The sequence below is a fragment of the Euleptes europaea genome, chromosome 2 (genome assembly GCF_029931775.1).
Source record: "Euleptes europaea isolate rEulEur1 chromosome 2, rEulEur1.hap1, whole genome shotgun sequence".
Lineage (NCBI taxonomy): Eukaryota > Metazoa > Chordata > Lepidosauria > Squamata > Sphaerodactylidae > Euleptes > Euleptes europaea.
In genome coordinates this window covers 110,838,148-110,862,380 of record NC_079313.1, presented here as the reverse complement: position 1 = coordinate 110,862,380, position 24,233 = coordinate 110,838,148, and positions in this window count along the sequence as shown.

Genomic DNA, 24,233 nt, shown 5'->3' with positions numbered 1-24,233 from the left:
AGAGAAATAAGGTATCGAAAATATTTCTTTTGGTGGCAAATGACATCCTGTGAACAGTCCTTTATTATGGTCACCAAAATCTGATTTCAAGAGATGGTCACGGTGTGGGTTTTCAAGGGGGGGTGATATCAGAGCCAACTGAAGTCTCGAGCACGAGGGCTGTCTGAAGGAGACTGCTCATCTGCATGGGTGAGGAAGTCTCCTTCGGAAGCCTGGTGGTAGCAGGAGTTGAAGGAGGCACTTTTTAGTTGGAAGGTATATCCCTCTGGATGGGATTGGGTGAGCCCCATCTTTTAAACAACCCTTATGCTTGATCCAGATTCACCCACTGAAAGGTGATGTACGAATGGCTGTGTGGTTGGATGTTGGTCAGACCAAGTCTTCTTTTGGGTGATATACCTGGAAAGTTGGTCAGCCCAAGTTGGCTCCGATTACACCAAATTGGCTCCCTACCTTAAAAGTTGGTCAGACCAAATTTGCTTCCTACCTCAAAAGGGTCCCAACTATGGGGCCCTAAAAAAAAAAAAAAAAACAGTCAAAAAAAGAAAGAAAAAGAGGAGAAAGCACAGAGCTGTGCCTCTGAGCAAAGGCAAATAGCCGAACCCGAAAAAGCCAAATATTTAGTTATTTGGCTTTTTCGGGAATTGCCTGTTCAGCTTTGGGCAGACCTCCAGGTTTTGGCATTCAGTAAACCCAAAGCCCCAAAATTACCGAAACGGCTAATTTTTGGTTTATTTTCGGTTTGGGTTTATCGATATGCACAACCCTAGTTACCACCCATCATTCCCAAATTTCAGGGAGGTATCCAGCCTCCTCCTTTAGGTCAGGCTGCCACCTTTCCAGATGGGGAAATCTGGTTCTCCAGTCATGGCAAACCAAAAGTGGGAAAAAATGTGACAGGTGATAGCTTTATTGTCATAAGAAGGACCATGCTGGATCAGACCAAGGTCCATAAAGTCCAGCAGCCTGCTCACACAGTGGCCAACTAGGTGCCCACAAACAAGACGACTGCAGCAGCACCATCCTGCCGGTGTCATACAAAGCACCTCCATATTTTGCTGAATAACCTTCATCAGGGGGATCCATAAAAACATAATTTTTATACAAATAGTAGAAAAACCACACCATAAAAGTATTACAAACGATTGAAATTAATAGTATTGAGTGCAGAATGATGCAGCCTTTTTAATATAGAGATTAGCTGAGCGAGGTCAGAAGTCCCAGATCAGAATTTAACCCACGAGGGGCCAAAGTCTGCAACCTTAAAATTAATAATAAAACTCAGTTGCTGTGGAAAAGTTCAGAACAAAGAAACTCTGGTCAGTATTTGTTATCTCTCTCTCTCTCTCCTTGTATTGTCTTGCTTCATGTCCCATGTATTAGACTATCTTATTCTATATTCTGATTAACTTTTAACTAATATTAATTAATGTACTGTAAAATTATGTTTTGATAGATCCCCCCGATGAAGTTTATACAGCGAAATGTGTAGGGGCTTTGCATAACAATAAAGCTGTCACCTGTCACGTGGCCTCTTCTTTCCTTTTTTGGTTTGCTGGGACATTGCTTTGTATAGCCCTATTTTTCTTTCTCTTTTGGATTCTCCAGGTATGGCATCATACTTGATGGACCCACCATGGGCTACATGGCCCTGCTTTGCCTCCACCTGTTCAACCCATTCCTCTCAGACCATGCCTCCATCCTTTACTTTCCCTTTTTCCTTTCTTCCTTTTCCCCTTTCTGTTTTCTTTTCCTTGTCCCTTCACCACCTCTTGTTCCCCTCTTCCCTTCTTCCCTGATACTCATCAGTAAGTTCCCTCCATCTTATGCTTCCACTATCCAGGTTGATTGGCACAACTGCTCTTCAAGGCATAAATCATGATGTGCTTTTCCTTACTCAAACCCTGCCTTTCCAAGGAACAAACGTCTTTGCCACCAACCCATAAACTTGCTTATGTGGTACGAGCAGGAGCAAGGTGCTTAAATGGCTGGTGAGTCCTGGGTATGGCAGAGCCAAATCAAAGGAGGAAATTGGTATGGGAAGTCAAATTAGAATCAGTCTGAATGCTTCCATGGATCTGTGCCTGTGTGTTGGGGTGGGAGTGAAGAGCAAGAGGGGAAGTGGGAAAAGATGGAATAAGACATCTACAAGAACTTGTTCTGTTGGGGCTGGAGGAGGGAGAGCTGAGAACTTTCACTGGTATGATGGGGGTGTCCACTTACCTGATCGTCTGAGTGGCTTAGGATTTCAGCCAACTTTCCCAATCTAATTCCCCTACTTGGGACGGCACCCTTCCCACATGGCTCTTGTCCAGGCAGGTCCCATAATCCCCAGAATAGCCTCTTGGGGGGTCAAATTGGACTCCTTCCTCTTTTCACTAATAGAAAAACTGGTTGGACCAATCCCAGAATTTTTCTTGACAATATTCTTAGCTTAACATGCTAGTTACTTTTACTGGGTATCTGGAGATCATTCGGAGGGAGGGGGAAGTGGGAATATCTTTGTATCTGAGGATTGATGTAAAGACATGGTTTGTCATTGTGTATAAATCATGCCAAAGCCACACTGTCCCACATCATGCATTTCTGGATATTTTTCCTGTAATAGGAATACTGCAATTTTTCTTTCAGTGTAATAGGCACACCCTCTAGGAAACCCTTAATACTATTTTTATGGTAAAGATTACACTTAGTGGACCTATAACACACATCTTTAAGTTCACAAGAACTAGGAAATATGCATCTACTGGAGAATTTGAATGTAAAAGTAGATAACCATCTGCATTATCAATTACTAATTTAGTGTTAGATGATAGGGAGAAAGAGGAGTATATATATAAACATTTTAAATAAAATTTTAAAATAAATTAAATCATATATAAAGGTGTTTGTTTTTTTGGTTGTTATTTACAAATGGTGTTTGCATTGCTTGTGAAAATAGGCATGACTATTTTGTCCCTGTGGAACTTAGGGTACTATATTAAAACAACTAGCCCAACAATTACATAAACATTGGAAAGTTTGATCATATAGATCCTTTTCTGCAGTGCCATCTTATGGACATATAAAAAAGTGCAAGTTTTGAATCCCTGAAAGGTTTCAAAATTCTTTAATCATGGCCAGTTACTAACCACTGCAACAGAGACTTTATTCCAGTTTCCTTTTGAATGAGAGAAAGCATCGGTCCCTAGGATCCAGGTGGCTGTGGATCCTGTTTTATCCCCATGGTGTTTTGGTGAGGAATGCAGCACAGTCCTTTATGGTCTTCCTTGTCAAAGATGCAGGAGAACCTAAATCTGATCCCTTACAGGTGTTATATCTATCAAGCCTATCTCTGTGGATCCTTCCCTTCACTTGTATAACTTAATCTTGTGTTCTAATCCTTGACTACGTGTCATGGAATAGTGGAAATTGATTTGGAATGGTGTCCTGTTATAGTAGGGTTGCCAGCTTTGGGTTGGGAAATACCTGGAGATTTTGGGGGCGGAGCCTGAGGAAGGCAGGGTTTGGGGAGGGGAGAGACTTCAATGCCAAAGAGTCCAATTGCCAAAGCTGCCATTTTCTCCAGGTGAACTGATCACCATGGGCTGGATATCAGTTGTTATAGCCGGAGATCTCCAGCCACCATCTGGAGGTTGGCAACCCTACTGGACTCCTACTCTTTACTAATCCTGAAATTGTTTTGCACATCTTCGCTCCATCAGATAAGCAAACTCTTTTATCATGCCTCACTTCCCAGCAGGCAGGTCACAACGATTACTGCTTTATAAATGAACATTTGAAGTTGAAAGAGAGTAGCTCGCTGAAGCCTTTGAAACCATTTTGGAGATATCCCAGATTCAAGAGCAATGCTTTAACCACTAGAGTCTAGACCATGATGACTCCAAGCTCAGTATAGATGCTGCTTCCCGCTGCATGCATAACAGCCCTTATCCTCCCAAATGTAAAATGTTGGTCTAGGTAGAGCAGTCTCCCTATTGAGTGGGCTGTCAACACTTTGGCATGAAAGCTCACTGGAACAAAGGGAACAAATACAATGGTGTTGTCTTAAATTATTTGGAAGAGGCCAACAGTCGTAACTCCCAGGAAGAAGAAGAGGAAGAGTTGGTTTTTATATGCTGACTTTCTCTACCACTTAAGGAAGACTCAAACCAGCTTACGATCACCTTCCCTTCCCCTCCCCACAACCGACACCCTGTGAGGTAGGTGGGGCTGAGAGAGCTCTAACAGAGTTGTAACTTGCCCAAGCTCACCCAGCTGGCTTCGTGTGCAGGAGTGGGGAAACAAATCCAATTCACCAGATTAGCCTCCGCCGCTCATGTGGAGTGGGGAATCAAACCCGGTTCTCCAGATTAGAGTTCACTGCTCCAAACCACCGCTCTTAACCACTGCACCATGCTGGCTCCTTGGACTAATAAAATGTACTGCCTCTATTTCTTTTCCTTGCATTTTGCTATACATTGAAACAGCATATTTCTCATGCTCAAGCCTATTGCACTGACGCCCTCTAGTGAAAAAAGGAGAAAAACTCTGCTTAAGCTTTCCCCACATCAAGTCACAGATGACTTATGGTGACCCTGTAGGGTTTTTTAAGGCAAGAGATGTTCAGAGGTGGTTTTCCATTGTCTGTCTCTGCGTCATGACCCTGATATGACCCTTGGAGGCCTGATAGACCTAAACCACACAGACCACACGCGTTTCAGCCTACAGGCCTTCATCAGTGATCAAATAAAAGCTCATATAATGCACACACAAGTATTAAACAAATGTATGACCATGTATAGATAGATAACTTTATACCAGCCCAGGCATGAGTATAGAATGTCTGAAAAGAACAAAAGAAGTTGGCAAATTAGTTTCAATTTAATCTGAGCCAATTGTATAATTCTTAATAGAGATGTTTAGGATTACTTACGTAATCAGTTCCAAATTAGAGATCCATCTAGGTAGAATACGTATAAGTTGTTCTACCCTGTAAAACAAGGTCAAACCATAGGTTGGCAACTTGGCATATATACTGCAATATTCATTAATCTAGGACCATTTTTACATTAAATGTACAAATGTATGATCTACATACCTGGGCTGTATTGGTCTCTCACACAGAGTGTACATTAGGGTTGACAGGTCCCTCTTTGCCACCGGCGGGAGGTTTTTGGGGCGGAGCTTGAGGAGGGTGGGGTTTGGGGAGGGGAGGGACTTCAATGCCGTAGAGCCCATTTGCCAAAGCGGCCATTTTCTCCGGGGGAACTGATCCCTATCGGCTGGAGATCAGTTGCAATAGCAGGAGATCCCCAGCTAGTACCTGGAGGGTGGCAACCCTAGTGTGCAGACAAGTATCAACTTTGTAAAGCAGTGCTAACTGATGATCCAAAACAGCTCTAAATAGCGTAGGTGGAATGATATAAGCTCTATGACTCAGCACAATCAGTCACTAATTGAAATGATGTCATCACCATGCTCCTCTACGTGGGAGAAGGATAGTCAGAACACTCATATTAGTGTAGTAGTAGAGACTGCATGTTGGAGCCTGCGTCTGCTGTACTATTTTGAGGTTGCCTCCTCTGTTTGCAGTGGAAATTTGCTTAACAAGTAGATGGGAAGGGGCAACAAAACGAATGCTGTTTCCCTCAAACTGTTTTAATCATTAGTTGCAAGCCATTGTGCTGTAACTTGCCTGAGTCAAAGAATATCTCTGAGCACCCACAGAATGCTTTTTACTCACCGGTGAAGAGCCCCTGTCAAGCACCTGTCCTCAAACACCCCCCCCCCAAAAAAAACCTGGGGTTAAGGTTAAAAGATGACGAGGAATAATCTTCAGACCGGTTTAAACTCCAGAAAAGGGCTGAAGAGGGCTCCTGCCCAGGGAGTCTTAACCCCCCTCCAGGACTGCAGAAAATTAAGTTCCTTGAGAGAATCTACATCAGGGGTGGGGAACCTTTTTCCTGCCAAGGGCCATTTGCTCATTTATAACATCATTCGGGGGGCATAACCAGGTGTAGATCTCCACACGCGGGGTGGGGTGGAGAGGCTAGGGTTGCCAGGTCTACAGCCACCACATGGAGGTTGGCAACCACAGGGGAGGCCACGCAGAGAAGGCCTGGAGGGCACCCCCGCTCCCCCCTCCCTCCCCCTCCCAGGCGGGAGGGCAGCCAGCTGTGGGCCCCGAGCAAATGAGGCGCCAGGGGGGTGCAGCCTGCAGCCGATCCTCAGGGAAGGAAGGGAGGAAGGAAGGAAAACAGAAATGGAGGGGGAGAAAAGGACGGAAGGAGACAGACAAAGAAAGAGACGAGGGAGAGAGGGGGAGAAAGGAGAAAGAGTGGCAGAAAAAGAGGAAGAGAGAAAAGCCTTCCCCCCCACACACACACACGCTGGCCCCACGCAACCAGGCCACAGGCTCCCTGCCTTTCCCAACACACACACACGGCAGCACATGCAGCCCTGTGCGACCGGGCCCCAGCCTCCACGCCCTCCCACCCTGAGTCCACAAAAGGCCCACCAAGCCCGATCAGCTCCCGCGTGCATGTTCTGCCACCGGGAGCCACCGACCTCCCCCCCTCACCGCTTGACAGGTGGTGAGAGGGGCTTACAGTGTACCGCGGCGTTCCTGCATGCTGCAACTGGAGGGAGCAGCCTTGGGGGAAGCATCCCTCCCCTCCCCCTCCTCTCGCTGACCAACAGTCGACGAGAGGAGGTCCAAAGGGTGCCACAGCCCCAGGAACACCTTCGGGGAGGGCCGCGCTGTGCTGCGCCTCCACGGCTGGGCCCTGGAGGTCGTGAGGGCCAGTGAAAATGTCCTCGGGGGCCGCACATGGCCCCCGGGCCAGACATTCCCCATTCCTGATCTATATAAATCTGAGCCAAGAATAATTCTTGATAATTCTGTTGTGCAGAAGCACTACTATCCATACTGATATTCAATGTGATATTACCAGGTCCCACCCTATGATATTACTGGAGACTATACATGACATCACCAGGCCCTACCTGATAAATTTTAGGGTTTGGGATGATGGCGACCTAACAACACTCAGGGTACTCATGCCTCTCCCCATAAACTCTTTGGCTGTGGGCAAGGGTTGCCAACTTTGGGATGGGTTATTCCTGGCTTTGAGGAGGGGAGGGGCATCAATGGGGTATAATGCCTTAGAGTTCACTCTCCAAAGCAGCCATTTTCTTTAGGGAAACTGATCTCTGTAGACTGGAGATCAGCTGTAATTCCAGGATATCTCCAAGCCCTACCTGGAGGATGGCAACCATAGGCCCATCCTCCCATGCAAATAGCTATTTCTGGTTTCATGTCAGAACAAGTCAACCCTTTGTCTGGCTTTTGCTTGAGTGAAAGCTCTGTTCCTAAAGCTCTGAAGCAAAAGGGTGTCACTCACTATTTTCATAATGTAGGAACTTTTAAGAGAGGCCACAAGATTTGAACAAGGCTTTGAAAACTTACAGTGAGGGGAAACCCCCCCGTTTCTCGTTGTACAAAAGAAGCCTACGCCGATGCAGAGAAGCTATATTTCAAAAGAATGGCAAAAAAGCGCAAGTGCCAACTCAAGGGAATCTAGCTTAAATCTTTTCATTTAAAACGAGATCACAATGGGAAGGAAAAGTCTTCAATTAAACTCCCATGAAAGTCTTCAATTAAACTCCTGTGAGAGCATCTTTTACCCTACTTCCCAGGGTGCCCTGTATTTACCACTTTACTTTTATCTTCCCACCACAACTCTGTGTTTTTCAAAGGGATTTCTCATTAGGCAAGAACCCAGTTTTCTCAGCCCTGACAGAGGCCTACCATTATTTACTATATTTAATAGTAATGTGGGTGGCATGTGCCAGTTGCCAAATCAGGTCATCCACAGACAAGCCAAGACTTTCTACACACTCAGGGGGGTTCTCTTGCTATGAAAATACATTTTCAGCGAATTAACACAGAACATTAACCAGAAGGTTCCTGAAGAGGTTGCTGATTCTGGGTTGGGAAATTTCTGGGGATTTGGGGACAGAGCTTGGGAAGGGCAGAGTTTGGGGAGGGGACTCAACGGGGATGTGATGCTTTAGCATCTACCTTCTAAAGCTGCCATTTTCTCTGAAGAAATAATCTCAGTTACTGCTAGGGCTGTTGAAAAAAAAATTATGGTTCGGGTTTAATTGGCCTTCCCCCCCCCCCGGGAAAACCCAAATGCCGAATTCCCCTATACCGGTTAAGGTGGGAATTCGGCTTTAAATTCGGGATTCCTGAAAAATTCGGTTATTAAACCCATTAAACCCATTTCGCGGCTTTCCGCGGCTCCTGGAAGGGCATTTTTGCAGGTAGAAGTCCCAAATTTTCAGAGTAGCAGGAAGGGACTTTCCTTGCAAGAACCCCCACTTTTGGTGAAGATTGGGTCAGGGGGTCTGGAGTTATGGGGTCTGGAAGAGGTTGCCCCCTTTCTCCATTAAAACCAATACAAACGGTTTTGAATGCATTCCTATGGAGAAAGGGGGTGACCCCTTTCACACCCCATAACCTCAGACCCCCTGACCCAACATAGGGGGTTCTTTCAAGGAGAGTCCCTTCAAGCTACCCTGAAAATTTGGGACTTCTACCTGCAAAAATGCCCCCCCAGGAGCTTTGCAAAAAAAGTTTCCTTGGTTATCATTGGTGAGAAAAAAAGTTGTCAGCTTAATTGCAGTGACTCAGATCTCAGGCTAGGTGTGAAGAGAAGGAGGAAATGCTAATGAGTTCTTTCTCACCAGTGATAAGCAATGGGAATTTTATTTGCAAAGCTCCTGGAGGGGCATTTTTGCAGGTAGAGGTCCCAAATGCTCAGGGTAGCAGGAAGGGATGCTTATTGCAAGAACCCCCAGATTTGGTGAAGATTGGGTAAGGGGGTCTGGAGTTATGGGGTCTGGAAGGGGTCACCTCCATTCTCCTTTTTTTTAAATGCACTGGCAAAGTGGCTGTGTTCAGACTCTTTAGTGTGATCTTTGCAATGTATCTTTGCAAAATTTGCCCCTTGCCTCCATAGAGATACAATGAAGCTTCACAGATGATCTTGATCCAGCCATTTTCTCTTAATCCCAATGCATTTTTCTTATCAGCAAGTATCATTTTGAACAGTACTATAGTTTTCTATACTTTGGATGTCTTTGACTGAAATGTATTTGTGATTTGTTTTGATTCAGTCATAGAATCATACAGTCAGAAGGGGCCATAAAAGCCATCTAATTCAACCCCCTGCTTAATGCAGGATAAGCCTAGAGCATCCCTGAAAAATGTTTGTCCAGGCTTTAAAGACTGCCAGTAAAGGGGAGCTCATCATATCCCTAGGTAGCTGGTTCCACTGCTGAACAACTCTTGCTGTAAATATTGTTTTCCTAATATCCAGCCATTGCTGCGAGTCCTATCCCCTGCTGCCCTCAGGAACAGCTCCCTGCCCTCCTCTAAGTGACAGCCCTTCAAATACTTAAAGAGAGCAATCATGTCCCCCCCCAACCTCCTCTTCTCCAAACTAAACATTCCCAAATCCGTCAGCCTTTCCTCATAGGGCTTGGTCTTCAGGCCCCTGATCACCTGTGCATGTCCTTTAAAGTCTTAATTATTTGGTATTTAAAACAAAACAGTAAAAAACACAGGACCCTTCAATAGAGGCAGCTGACACAAGCCAGTTGCATGTGATTATGGCCTGCTTAATCCAGAGAGAGTATATTGTTATACAGATGCATATGTGAATCTGTCCTGAGATTTGTGGTACTGAAGATTGAAACTCATAAACCTTCTTTAGGCTATTCCAGTCACTTTCCAGATACCTCACAAGGTGGCAATGTTGCACTAGATTATCACTGGATTCACTGAGACAGAAGTAAAGAATCTGATGTCTTTAGCTAATATAGGCAACTGGCACTTTTGAAGACTCTTAAGAGTGCAATCTTAAACAGCGTTACCCCTTCTAGGTGAAGTCAATGGGCTTAGAATGGGTAACTTTGTTTAAGATTGCTTTGCAAGAGGACTATGGGGTGATGATGTTGAATGTTCCTTTGAGGTCCACCTTCCTTCTCACTGCATTTTGGGAGTTTTTTGACATTCTTTTTGCCTTTGTTTCGGCAGCTGCAAAATTTTTAACTGGAGCTATTGGTATAGAGGAGGGATGGACAACCTTTTTCACATGCGTGCCAAATAAAAGACAGTGTTTACCCACAGAGATCTTGGGATACCTGTAAATTAAGGAGAGGGGGTGATGGTTGTGCTGACCACAGCAGCAGGACTAGTAGGGGGCAGCATTAGCAATGGTGTCTGCTCTTCGGTGAGGTGGGGTCACCACACCCACAGCTGGCAACCTTCCATGCCTGCTCACAATCTGAGCATAGAACAGCACCAATTGTGTGGGTGGAGCTTTTGGCGCTTAAGGTGGGGCATCATCACTGCTGCTCCAAATAAGGCCCAGAGCTGTGGTCTTTCCTGGCCTGACCATCTGGATTGACCATACCCAGTGCCGGATTCACATATAAGCTAAACAAGCTATAGCTTATGGCCCCACTCTCTTGGCCCCCCCAATTTTATTTTTAAAGGAAATAATAATTATTTTACTATTAATATACTTCTTCTTAATTGTATTTCAGTTCAACAATTATTTTGATAAAATCCGTATTTTGTTATGTGCAAATGGCTTTAGATACCTATTAGGTCCATAAATTACCATACAGCATATATTCAACACAAAAAACAGCGACAATTTGTTGTTGACAAAGGACAGCTGGACATATAAAGGGCCCCATTACCTTCAATAGCTTAGGGCCTCATCAAACCTAAATCCGGCCCTAACCATCCCATACTGCTTTTGTAGTAGAAAAGAGCAAGTAGTAGTAGAAAAGAGCAAGCGTCTAGTAGCACCTTAAAGACTAACAAAATTTCTGGCAGGGTATGAGCTTTTGTGAGTCACAGCTCACTTCTTCAGATACAGCTAGAATACAGCTAAATGTAGATACATTCTAGCTGAAGAAGCGAGCTGTTTTTGGCCATAAAATGTAGATACATTCTAGCTGTATCTGAAGAAGTGAGCTGTGACTCATGAAAGCTCATACCCTGCCAGAAATTTTGTTAGTCTTTAAGGTGCTACTAGACTCTTGCTCTTTTCTACTGCTACAGACAAACATGGCTACCCATTGTGATCTACCTCTGCTTTTGGGGTGCTATGTTGGGGAATAAGGGTAGCATGTTGAGGATATAAGGTTGCCAACTTAAAATGGATCTCCACACTATAGATATATTGCTGGAAGTTATATTAACCTGTAGACAATTTTTTTTCTCAGTGCCCCAGTCTCCTGGGTATTCCAGGTATGTACCTAGCAACCCTATCAAGCAAAGTGGTCTGGTATGCCACCATTTGGCAAGAATGCCAAAGACTGGCTTCCCTAGGTATAGAGCACCACTATTATATTGTTCTGAATACAAAGCAAGGAACTGGTCTTTATCATTAATGCCTAGTGTTGCCAACCTCCAGGTGGGGCCTGGAGATCTGGAATTACAGAGGATCTGATGACAGAAATCAGTTCCCCTGGAGAAAATAGCTGCTTTGGAGGGTGGACTCTATGGCATTATATCCATCTGCGGTCCCTCCCCTCAAACTACGCCCTCCATGGGCACCAGCCCCAGATTCTCCAGGAATTTCCTGATCCTAGGTTGCCAGCTCTGGGTTGGGAAATGCCTGGATATTTTTTTTGGGGGGTGGGGTCTGGAGAGGACAGGGTTTGGGGAGGGAAGGGGCCTCAGCAGGGTATAATGCTGGAAGGGGTCTGGCAGCATGGTGTAGTGGTTAAGAATGGTGATTTGGAGCGGTGGAGTCTGATCTGGAGAACCGGGTTTGATTCCCCACTCCTCCACATGAGTGGGGGAGGCTAATCTGGTGAACTGGATTTGTTTCCCCACTTCTACACACGAAGCCAGCTGGGTGACCTTGGGCAAGTCATTGTCTCTCAGCCTCACCTACATCACAGGGTGTCTGTTGTGCGGAGGGGAAGGGAAGGTGTTTGTAAGCCGGTTTGATTCTGCCTTAAGTGGCAGAGAAAGTCGGCATATAAAAACCAACTCTTCTTCTTTTTCTTCTTCTACCTAGGATGCTGTTAGCTGTTTTAATGTCTGAGCAACTGGAGTATTCATAAACATTCTGTAACACCTCAGAAGCTGAGCCAATGACTAAGGAGTTCTCATTTCAGTTGTATACTGAAGGTAAATCTATCGCATCCAGTAGTGAGGAAATTTTCAGAACTGATTGGCATTTACTTGTTTTTCATTTGTTGAATTTATCTGATATGGGAGGCAATTTGGCAAACCCATCTGCAAATTGGTTGGTTCAAGATGTCAGCTCAATACCTCATTCATCACTGTACAACTATTTGAAGTGCCTTACAAGATTATCCCAAATTGGCTTTGACTCAGAAGTTAGGTATAAGAACACATGAAGATGTCTTACACTGAATCAGACCATTGGTCCATCAAGGACAGGTTTTTTCCTTACTCAGACTAGCAGCAGCTCTACTGCCTGGTCTTTTTAAACTGGAAATGCTGGGGACTGAACCTGGGACCTTCTTCGGGCCAACTAGATGCTCCACCTCTGAGCTACAGCCCCTCCCCAATATATAACCAAACAAACTTACATGCTACATACATTATTTTTCCTTTATTTAGTTCTGTAAGTATGGTGTAGTAGTTAAGAGCTAGGGTGGTATAGTGGTTAAGAGCAGCGGACTCTAATCTGGAGAACCAGGTTTGATTCTCTGCTTCTCCACATGGGTGGCAGTCTCTAATCTGGGGGACCAGGTTGGATTCCCCACTTCTCCACATGACCTTGGGCCAGTCGCAGTTCTCTCAGAACTCTCTCAGTCCCACCTCAGTCACAAGGTATCTGTTGGGGGGGGTGATTCCAAGCAGGTTTGAGACTCCTTACGGTAGAGGAAAAAGTGGGGTATCAAAACGGACTCTTATTCTTCGTGCTTTCTGTGACCATTTGTAATTTGTCTTCTTTTCCAGATATGAAGGAGACTCTTCTTTCTCAAACTGGCTACCCATTAAAAAGATAATTATTGCCCTTACCATTTTTATATGGTCTCTATTACCTTTAAGTTCCGAGATTTGGCTATGCAGCAAAAGTTTAGCCCTTCTGCTTTAATAGCTGATCATTAATTGGAGGCACAGAGCCATGGATTAGAGTTGTTCCTTTAATGAAAGTTTAAGGCTTGGGAACGGCTCTTTTTCTGAACATCCATTGTGGGATCTTCTAGCTGGCTGAGACAATAACATATCTGCTGAGCTTCCACCCCCTCTCTGCTGGAAAGATTACAATTTCATTTTGCAGAATGAGTTATGTCTGGCGCATAATTAATTTTCCTCAAAAGGTGAAAATGCTGAAAAGGTCTTCAGTAGCGATTAGGTTTCAGTCATGCTGAGGAGGATCATAATTCTTAACAAAGGCTACAGCTAAAGATCTAAAAAATTTTTTTTAAAAAAATCACAGTAGCAGAAAGATGTCGCCGCTTAATTCTGCCGACTTTGAATTCTGCCAGCTTAGCATGCAGTGTTAGTTTGCATAATAAATGCAAGCAAAGGACCAGTCATGTTTTTCATGATTGGCAAATTGCTTCTTGTTGATTGTGGGTTATCTAGAGCTCTATGACAGAGAGCTGACATTTAGGCCAGGAATATAAAAAGAGCACTGCTGGATGAGGCTAAAAGTCCATCAGATCCAGAATTCTCTATCCATCAAGTGCCAGTCGGATGCTTGTGGAAAGTTTATAAGTAGGCCAAGGAAATACACATGAACACATGACTACATGAAGCTTCCTTATACTGAATCAGACCCTTTGTCCATCAGTTGCCGGTATTGTCTCTCCAGGGTCTCAGATAGAGGACTTTCACATCACCTACTTGCCTAATCCCTTTAACTGGAGATGCTGGGGATTGAACCTGGGACCTACTGCATGCCTAGCAGATGCTCTACTACTGAGCCACAGCCCCTCACCCCAAAATAGCAGCACCCCCCTTTTTTTGCAATGGTGCTAGGGGTGTGCACAGGGGAAAAATCCTTAGGATTTTGGATCTGGGTTGGGGGAGGGGAATTTTTTACCATGATTGCTTCATTTTGGGTAGGGCATTACCGGTTTGGGTTAGTAATCTTTGTGGTGTTTTGGGGGCCTGGATTTTCTGCACATGCCCACTGCTGACACCATTCTTTTTCAAGGGACAGCCAATTCAAGGGTCTGGAGCAGTAGTAACTGAAGATAATGCCACCAAAGTTGTTCTGAATGGAGTTCTCTCAAGACCCCTTCCCCAAATTTGAAGCACAGTCAACAAAGAGGGATGTTTTACCAGACCCCAAAGGAAGCAAGTTTTCACATACATGAACTGCAGATGGGATGTACGAAAATGAGTGACAAGCGTGTCCACTGAGAACAATGTGAGATGACTGAAGGGCTATTGAATATAATGGGGTCCAGGAATGCCAATTTACTTCCATTGGTTCAATTTAAATACATTATAGCACACAAAAATTGCAAAGAAACTACAGAGCGGGTTTAGATAATCCTGTTTTGGGGACTAGAATGACAGCCTCTAGAGTGGAATGATGCTCCCTGGGACCAGATAAATTGATCTGGGACTGGAATGATAACCCTCAGAGTGGAATGCCATTCCCTAGGACCAGATAAATTGATCTGGGACTGGAATGACAGCCCCCAGAGCGGAATGACCTTCCCTGGGACTGGAATCAGTGCTCTTGGGCTGGAATGAAAGCCCCTGTCAAAAAGAGAGAGAGCGCCAACCGGTCTCCACCAGCTGGGCTCTCTGGTGTTTAGGTTTGGGGTAAAACAAAACGTTCAACTCCAGGCTTCCGCCTTGAGCTGAACGGATCGCTGCCACCAGCTCTGAATCAAAAGGTTGAGCCTCCAGGCAAAGGGCTCAGAGCAACCCTTACCAAGCTCCAAATACAGGGTGAGTCTCTCTGCCAAGCTGAGACTTGGTCAGAGTGGTTCACACTGTCCAAAAGGTTTATACTAAAGATAGCATGGGCAAAGCCAGTCTAGGCACTAGGATTCAGGCTTGGGAAAACCACAGAAACCACTAGACACAGCAAATATAATAAACTAGAAGTTTATTCCAAAGTTTGTGCTCGTTACAGAAAGACAAACGTGAGGCAGGTTAGCATATAAAACAAGAAAGCTTCAATAATCTAACTACACATTTCATCAGAAAGGCAATTGGCTTAGGTTTAGGCAATCAGGCAAATTGGTAAAGCTTTTGGAGATGCAAAAGAGTTACCACAGTCCACGAGTTAGCATCTGGGTGTCAGCATGCTGGTCTCCTCAGTCAAGCATAGATTCGTTCTATGGGACAAAGCAAGAGGTGATGAAAGACTCCAGGATGCGCCCGCGCATCCCAAAAGCCTCCATGCTTCTAAGTCCAAACAGGGCTCATTTTATTCCCTCCATCTTAGCGGCCTATGGCCATCCTAGCCAATAAAATGGCGAGAATTTCAATCAGCCCTGAATTAATTGTCAGGTCATCTCCCAGTCACGAGTGTTACCGGTGTCTCGCATTCTGCAGTTATGCGAGGCACCTGGAAAGACTCCAACTGAGTGATAACGCTTAATGGGCCCCTTCGTTGTCAAGGAGATAAATCGTTGGTGCTGCCCCCAATAGCTGTAAAGTCAGGGCAGCTGTTTATCTCCAACCTTGAGATCTTTAAGGAGTACCTCTAAAACCGAAAGTACATTCCACTGTGATTTGTGAGAAGCCTGCTTGTTATTCCAGGCCCCTCAATGTTTAATGCTCCAACGGTTAATATCAGAAAATACCAGGCCTGAAGCCTGAACCAGTGTTTTATAGAAGGAAAGCAGGGTGCTTTTCCTTCACATCCTTCCCTTCGGGGAGATGAAAATACGCGGTTCGCTTATTTTTATCTTACCATAAAACTAATCTACCATAGTCAATTAAAATCACACAACAACCTACACAGTTTAATACAGAAACTAAACATATATGAGGTAGATTAGGTTTTACTAGCAGCATTGTGCAAAAATGGCTATATTCCAATAACTACACAAATACAGAAGAGAAAACAGGGTTAAAACAGCTTAACCTAAACCAAATCAGAGTCCACATAAGCTCGAGAGAGGTGATCAGCAACCTTGTTGTCCCTCCCTTTGATGTGAACTATTTTAAAATCAAAATCTTGCAAAGCAAGGCTCCACCTCAAAAGTTTCTGGTTGGTATTTTTAACTCTATCCAGCCAGCATAAAGGTGAGTGATCAGTTTGCAATTCAAATTGCTGTCCCCATAGGTAAGGTCTCAATTTATTTAATGCCCAAAAAATAGCTAAACACTCCCGTTCAATAACTGCCAGGCTCCTTTCTCGTGGCAGCAACTTTTTGCTCAAAAATACCACAGGCCTCAGTTCTCCCTGAGGATCCTTCTGAAGCAGGGCAACATTAGCTCACTCAACCCACCAGGTTGCTGGCAGTCTGAAAGCAGATCAAAAGGCTGTTCTTCCAGCTCAGCTTTTACTGCAAACATGCCAGGAGCTCGCTCATGGTACCTCTTAAGGGTGTTCACATGATAGAGGCGAGGCTTGGGGTGTTCCTGGGGGCAAGATACCAAATAATTCACTTCGTTTTCCCTCCTCAGAACTTCACCAGGTCCTAACCAGGCCAGAGTTTGCTTATTAGGCCTGATATGCCTGAGAATCAACACTTTATCCCCAGCCTCAAATTCTCTGACCACAGCTTTTTTATCATAGTATTTTTTCTGTACTAGTTGAGCCTTCTTCATGTTCTGCTGGGCTATTCTCCACACACCACTTAGAGTTTCCTTCAGCTTAGTCATGTATTCACACACAGATCTGGGCCCAACCTCTAGGGTCCCTTCCCACTGTTGTTTTAACAAGTTTAGGGGGCTGCGTACAGATCTGCCCAAAGCCAACTCATTTGGGGAAAACCCCAGGCTTTCCTGAATCGTATCACGGTAGGCACACACAAGAAACAGCAAATTCTGATCCCAGTCAGCTGGGTGAGTCACAGCGTACTTTTTCAGCATGGTCCCAATTGTTTTATTCAACTTCTCTATCAGACCATTTGACCAGTGACAATACGCGACGCTGACTCGGTGTTCTATGTTAGCCAACTTGAACACCTGTTGTACCAGGTTGGACAGGAAACTACCCCCAAGATCGCTGGCTATGGTCTTAGGAATCCCAAAGGAGCACACAAGGGTTAATAAAGCTTTAGTAATGCTAGGAGCTGAGATACTAGCAAGGGGAATGGCTTCACAAAAGTGGGTACAAAAATCAATCATGGTCAGTATATATTTCTTCCCAGTTCTGGTGGGGGTCGGAAAGGGCCCTACCAGATCAATTCCCCATTTTGCAAAAGGCTCTCCCTCTATGGCAGAGGGTTGCAGGGGGTACCTTGCATGATCTCGCTCATACCCCACCCTCTGGCACACATCACACGTTCTCACATAATTTTTAACATCCTCATACACATCCGGCCAATAGAACTGTCTGGAGATCTTCTCTAAAGTCCTTTTCACTCCAAAATGCCCACTAAAAGCACACTCATGTGCCATCTGAAGCACACTGCCTCTCTGAGATTTTGGCACAACCAACTGTTTTCTAGGGGCACACTCAGGAGCTAAGCCCTTGGGATGAAATTCTCTATAGAGCAACTCATTTTCAAAATAAAAGCGTACCCTTCTGTCTCCAGAGGCCCTTGGCTCTGTCTGGGCCTGTTCTCGGCACCTTTCAAGAGTCTCATCTTGTTGCTGCTCATTTGCAAAGTTAACATTTTCTACTGTGAGAGGCAAAGGCTCTCCTGGTCCCTTTCCCTCACTCTCAGGTTCATTTACATCTGAAGGGGAGGAATTCGGGGAGCTGCTCTCTGGCAAGAGAGGCTTAGCAATCAAGACAGGTAAAGGAATTTCCCCTTCCCCCTCTTCCTCCTTTTCAAAATTCATTTTATCAATCAAATATTGCTTATATGCTACATCATTTCCCACAAGACACTGATGCCCACAATTGTTTGAGTGGACTAAGACAGGCATAACCTCATTCACATCTTTATAAGCAATTTTTACAAAAGCAACCCTCATTGAAATTGGATCACTGGCATAAGGGGTCACCCACATTTGTTATCCCTCTTTCAACTGTCCCGGTTCTAACAAATTCTCATTTATACTGCTTATTTCTGAACCGGTGTCTCTTAGCCCTAACACTTTTTTATTATTCACCTGAAGTTCGCAGCTAAAAGTCATATTGGACCAGCAGGGTTGCCTCGGGTCGATGAAGGCCATCCTCACAGGCTGCAGGCTTGCATCAGGCTGGGCTGGGGCTGCTTCTCTCGGCTCCCTCCCGGCTGTCTGCATTCCGGCTGGAGGAGTTGAAACTGCCGCCGCTGGCTCACCCTCAGTTATGCTGATTTCCTCTTCCCAATTTTCAGCTGCAGGCTGCTGAGTTGTAGTCACAAGCCGCACTCTTGGAGCAGGAGTGGGGGGGTTTGATTTTTTCTTCTCCCTCTCCTTTAATGCCGGGCAGTCCTGTCTTTTGTGCCCTTTCTTCTTACAGAAGAAGCATAGGCCAGACTCGATGGACACATGGGGATGTACTGTAGCTGTAGGGGAGGTTTCTGCTGGCTTTCCCCCACGTCTCTCTTCCCCTCCCGACTTCTTACTCTGAGTTGGAGCAGGGTTTCGTGGCTGCCCTCCCATGCTACTTGGTTTTCTAAAGTCCTTCTGCCTATTCAATTGCAGCTGCTCAGCACAACTGGCTGCACTGGTCAAAGTCCCTGGGCTTTTATCCTTGACAAGGGCCACTAGATCCTCCGGGAGAAGCCGAAAAAATTGTTCCAGAAGCATAAGCTCTTTCAAGTCTTGGAAAGTATGGATGTTCTCTGAGGCTAGCCACCTTTCAAAATTGCGATTCAAACGGGACGCAATGGCTGGGTAGCCCTCAGTGGTATTTCGGTCAATCTTTCTAAAGGCTCTCCGATAGGATTCAGCAGACAAAGCGAAATGCTGCTGAGCTAGCTTCTTGAATGCCATATAATCATTACTCGCGCTAAGGGGGAGGTTCCCCATCAAGTCAAGTAGGCTCCCCGATATCTGGGCCCTCAAAACTCTCATCCAATGATTAGTCGGAATATTAAAATCCAGACATGCCAATTCGAAAAGTGAAAAATATGCCAAAAGATCACAAGACTCTGAGTATGGCGGTAGCAAATGTCTATTGGCTCGCCATGTAGCGAGAGGATCTTTCTGGCCTCGGCCACGGTGCGGGGAAAAGTCTTCTTCCTCATCGGAGGTATAGTAATCTCTCCACTTGCTTCTCCTCCTCTCCCGGCTCTGCTGCCGCTGCCTTAGGGGTCTGTGATCCGTCAGCTCGCCTGCCCCACCATCTCCCTGCCAGGTAAACTTCCGCTCCGCTGGGGATGGGCTGTTGTAGGGGACTTCTGGCTTGGCTCTAGGTTCGAGGGGACGGGATCTCTCTCGGGTGTCCCACAGGGAAAACTTCCTCTGCTCTTCCTCCCGTCTCTCCCAGTCTCTTTGCCTGGACCTTCCCCTCTCCTCTGAGTCTCGGGGTGGGGGTACTGGGGAATTAGCTCGAAAAGTCTTTCCCCCCCTTTCCCCAATCTCACCAATGTAGTCTTCCGGGCTGTAAGTCGTCAGCTTTGGCTCCCGGGGCACACAGCATTCCAGCTCCCATCTCCTTGCCTCTCGGTCTCGAGGTTGGATGTTTGGGGACTTCGCTCTTTCTGGCTCTCCCCTCCTTTCCCCAGACTCACCGAGGTGGTTTGCAGAGCTGTAAAAAGCTGCCGTCGGCTTCCTTGATTGGCCCCACTCTCTCTCCCATTTCCGTCTCATCTCCTGCCACATCTCCTCCTCTCTCTGCTGGGCACTTCGGAGTTCTTCCTCCATAGCCGCAAGCTGGGTCGAGCTGCCAGGTCGAGTAGTCGTTGCCAAATTCCCAACAGTTGGGGGGGCAGGTTGTTTAGAGCGTACTGCCGGCTCACCACTGATAGGCTTCCAACACGGTTGTGGGTCTGGCCTTACTAGGTCCCACTCATCCTCCGAGAGCTCCACGAGGTCTCGCAATCCCACTTCAGTCAGAGGTTTAATAATTCGTCCCTTTCTGTCAAGTAAAGGTCTCTGGGGTTCTCCCCCCTCTTCCCCCATCCGGTAGGAAATGTCCAAAAGACCAGTCTGGTCAACTGTCATTAGGCTGCTCTCATTCTGGTTTTCAAAAGACAGCCTACCTGTTGCCATTGCCAAATTCCTAACTCACACCTCACAAAATAACAAACACTTGCCAGCCACCTCACACTGTAATTCTCAGCACAAAATAGGTGTAAAGCAATCTCTGGGTTCCCAGTTCGAATCCCACCGCTGCCACCATGTCAAAAAGAGAGAGAGCGCCAACCGGTCTCCACCAGCTGGGCTCTCTGGTGTTTAGGTTTGGGGTAAAACAAAACGTTCAACTCCAGGCTTCCGCCTTGAGCTGAACGGATCGCTGCCACCAGCTCTGAATCAAAAGGTTGAGCCTCCAGGCAAAGGGCTCAGAGCAACCCTTACCAAGCTCCAAATACAGGGTGAGTCTCTCTGCCAAGCTGAGACTTGGTCAGAGTGGTTCACACTGTCCAAAAGGTTTATACTAAAGATAGCATGGGCAAAGCCAGTCTAGGCACTAGGATTCAGGCTTGGGAAAACCACAGAAACCACTAGACACAGCAAATATAATAAACTAGAAGTTTATTCCAAAGTTTGTGCTCGTTACAGAAAGACAAACGTGAGGCAGGTTAGCATATAAAACAAGAAAGCTTCAATAATCTAACTACACATTTCATCAGAAAGGCAATTGGCTTAGGTTTAGGCAATCAGGCAAATTGGTAAAGCTTTTGGAGATGCAAAAGAGTTACCACAGTCCACGAGTTAGCATCTGGGTGTCAGCATGCTGGTCTCCTCAGTCAAGCATAGATTCGTTCTATGGGACAAAGCAAGAGGTGATGAAAGACTCCAGGATGCGCCCGCGCATCCCAAAAGCCTCCATGCTTCTAAGTCCAAACAGGGCTCATTTTATTCCCTCCATCTTAGCGGCCTATGGCCATCCTAGCCAATAAAATGGCGAGAATTTCAATCAGCCCTGAATTAATTGTCAGGTCATCTCCCAGTCACGAGTGTTACCGGTGTCTCGCATTCTGCAGTTATGCGAGGCACCTGGAAAGACTCCAACTGAGTGATAACGCTTAATGGGCCCCTTCGTTGTCAAGGAGATAAATCGTTGGTGCTGCCCCCAATAGCTGTAAAGTCAGGGCAGCTGTTTATCTCCAACCTTGAGATCTTTAAGGAGTACCTCTAAAACCGAAAGTACATTCCACTGTGATTTGTGAGAAGCCTGCTTGTTATTCCAGGCCCCTCAATGTTTAATGCTCCAACGGTTAATATCAGAAAATACCAGGCCTGAAGCCTGAACCAGTGTTTTATAGAAGGAAAGCAGGGTGCTTTTCCTTCACAGCCCCCAGGGTGGAATGACAGTCCGTGGGTCTGGAATCAGTGTTCTCACCACTAATAAGTCCCCCTGATGGTTGCCAGGTCATTACTGGGAACTTGTAGGCCTTTTACTGGTCCAGAGGAAGCAGGTGTGCAACTGGTTTGTGTGGCACACATTCAGCATCAGCTCTTGTGTTGCTATGGCATTGGGGCTAGGTGTGTTAAAACAGCTAGGCAGGAATCTGATTAAAAGGTCTTGCTGATGTTGCTTTTGTCCTTTTGAGGGGCACCATCCATCAAATCTTGGATCTAATTTGGTCACATTCAGTATCATAGCTGCTGTTCCATGCTCCTTGCTTCTAAGCAGAAGGACATTACAGTATCTTTGTGGGCAGCACAGACATAGGTGGCTTTAGTAGCAAGGTGGGAAAGTCCACAGGCTTCTCCTGCCACACCATCCATATCTCAACAAGCCCTCCTCCTTGAACTGTAGGCGTTTGGTGCTACTGGAAGAGGAAAAAGCCCAAGAACTGTTCATCTTGGGTCATGATCTAGAAGGCAAGGCACCCCATCAATTTGCCTCTCTTCATTACATACATTATAGGGGAAGTACATTATTCAGAAGATGGAGGATAAGCCTTGTAGTGTATGAGGAGTAAAATCTCTCCTCTCCTTTCGCTCTTTCTATTGCAGTGCCTGTTCCAAGTTTTTACTAGGTTCACTATTAGTTATTCTCCTGCGCCTTTAACAGCAGCCTGGCAAACACAAAATTTAGCATGTGAAGCTTTTTCAGGCATGGAGAGTGGTGATGGGGAAAAGCTTCCTGTGCTAATGTTCTATGTGTGGGGCTGCTACAAACGTTCGGCAGCCCTTTTCATGTCTGAATGTACGCTGGCTCACCCTACTTCTTATTTTGTCAGAAGTCTATTCTTGGATAATTCCCTCAGCTTCTGTAACAGGGGTCTTCAACTTTGCTGAACTCATGACCACTTTTGGAATGTTGAGAAGAAGTAGTGGGGCACCTCAGCCAAAGGACTGCCACCATATGGGATAGAATCAATTAAAAACATTGGAAAAGCCCACAAAATATTCGAAAGTTTTAAGCCAAGCATCCTCCTATAATGGAGGCATCTGTTTCTAAATAGGTGCTCCCTTCGGATGCCTCCTAGGCTTTTCTGGAGTAGTTCTTCCTCCAGTGAAGTTTATTAAACCAAGAATTGCTCTTCGCTTGGGGGAAAGAGACACTTTGGGGAAGAAACAAGAAACATATTGGAGGGTTCCATGGCACCTATGGGCAAATACATTGTGGACCATTGCCTCACAAGATCATAAGAACATAAGAAATACCCTGCTGGATCAGACCAGGGGTCCTTCTAGTCCAGCATCCTGTCTCACACAGTGGCCACTGGCCAACCAGTGCCTCTGGAGGTCCACCAACAGGGCATAGAGGCGGAGGCCTCCCCTTGATGTTGCTTCCTGGTTCCTGGCACTGGGATTCAAACGTTTACTGCCTCTGAATGTGTAGGTTCACTTTAGTCACCATGGCTAGTAGTCAAGACCTGTGGGCCAACTAACCTAACCATTCCCTAGATTACAGCTCAGTGGACTGCTAACTCATGCTACTGTGACTTTGTTGCTTTTTCTCTTCCGGTATTTTTCTCCATTATATTTTATCTTTCACCACCCACTATCTGGGCTGGATCAGGGACAGTTCTGTACCAAGGTGTAAGAATCACTTAAAGGTTTATAACTCATTAGATCATGTGTTCTTCTGGTTTCTCATGCTCCTTCAAGATGGAAATAGGGTGAAAGTAACACCTACTTTGGCTGAGTTCAAGGATCACTTGGGGGAGTTTGCAAACCATATAATGGCAGCTATGTGAGAGTTACTACTGTTGACATTCATTTTGAAAGGATTCATTTTTCTCCCCCTTTCAGCCTTTAATCTTTCTTCCACCTAAAACACCTGACATTGAATGTCACCTTCACATTGACACAAAATGCAGCATTTGCAAAAACCTGCCCAAGAAAGTATATCAGACAGGTGATAGCTCCATCAGGGGAAGTTCTCTTGTGCAAGGACAAATGTTCCTTTAACCAAAACTATATAATGCTAAAGGCATCCCTGTCTTCTACACGCATGGTATTTAAGTCTTTCAGGACACAAGCAGCAATTATGTAAGAAAATTTCAAAAATAAGAGTCTTGTTGTACCATAAGGACTTACTATACAATCCTAAACAGAGTTTCACCCTTCTAAGCTTATTGAACTTCTGCTTAAGGATACACTGTAAGAAATTTATTGTCGCATATGTTTTTGTGGGCATGAGTCTATTTCATCAGATGCATAAAGTGAATTTTCAGATAGAATAACTGCTGTACCAAGAGAAATGTTTTTAAAAATATGAACACATGAAGCCAGCTGGGTGACCTTGGGCTAGTCACAGCTCTCTTAGAGCTCTCTCAGCCTCCCCTACCTCCCAAGGTATCTGTGGTAGGGAGGGGAAGGGTAGGTGATTGTAAGCCAGTTTGATTCTTCCTTAAATGGTGGAGAAATTCAGCATATAAAAATACCAACTCTTCTTCACTCTTCTTAAAAGGTCTGGTTTTGTGATATTTCTTTGCAAAACTCAAAAAGTACACCAATACGTACAGTGATAAGTCAAGCTTATGCTGGAGGAAATTTTGTTCATCTTAAAGGTGCAACTGGACCACTGTTTGATTTTGAT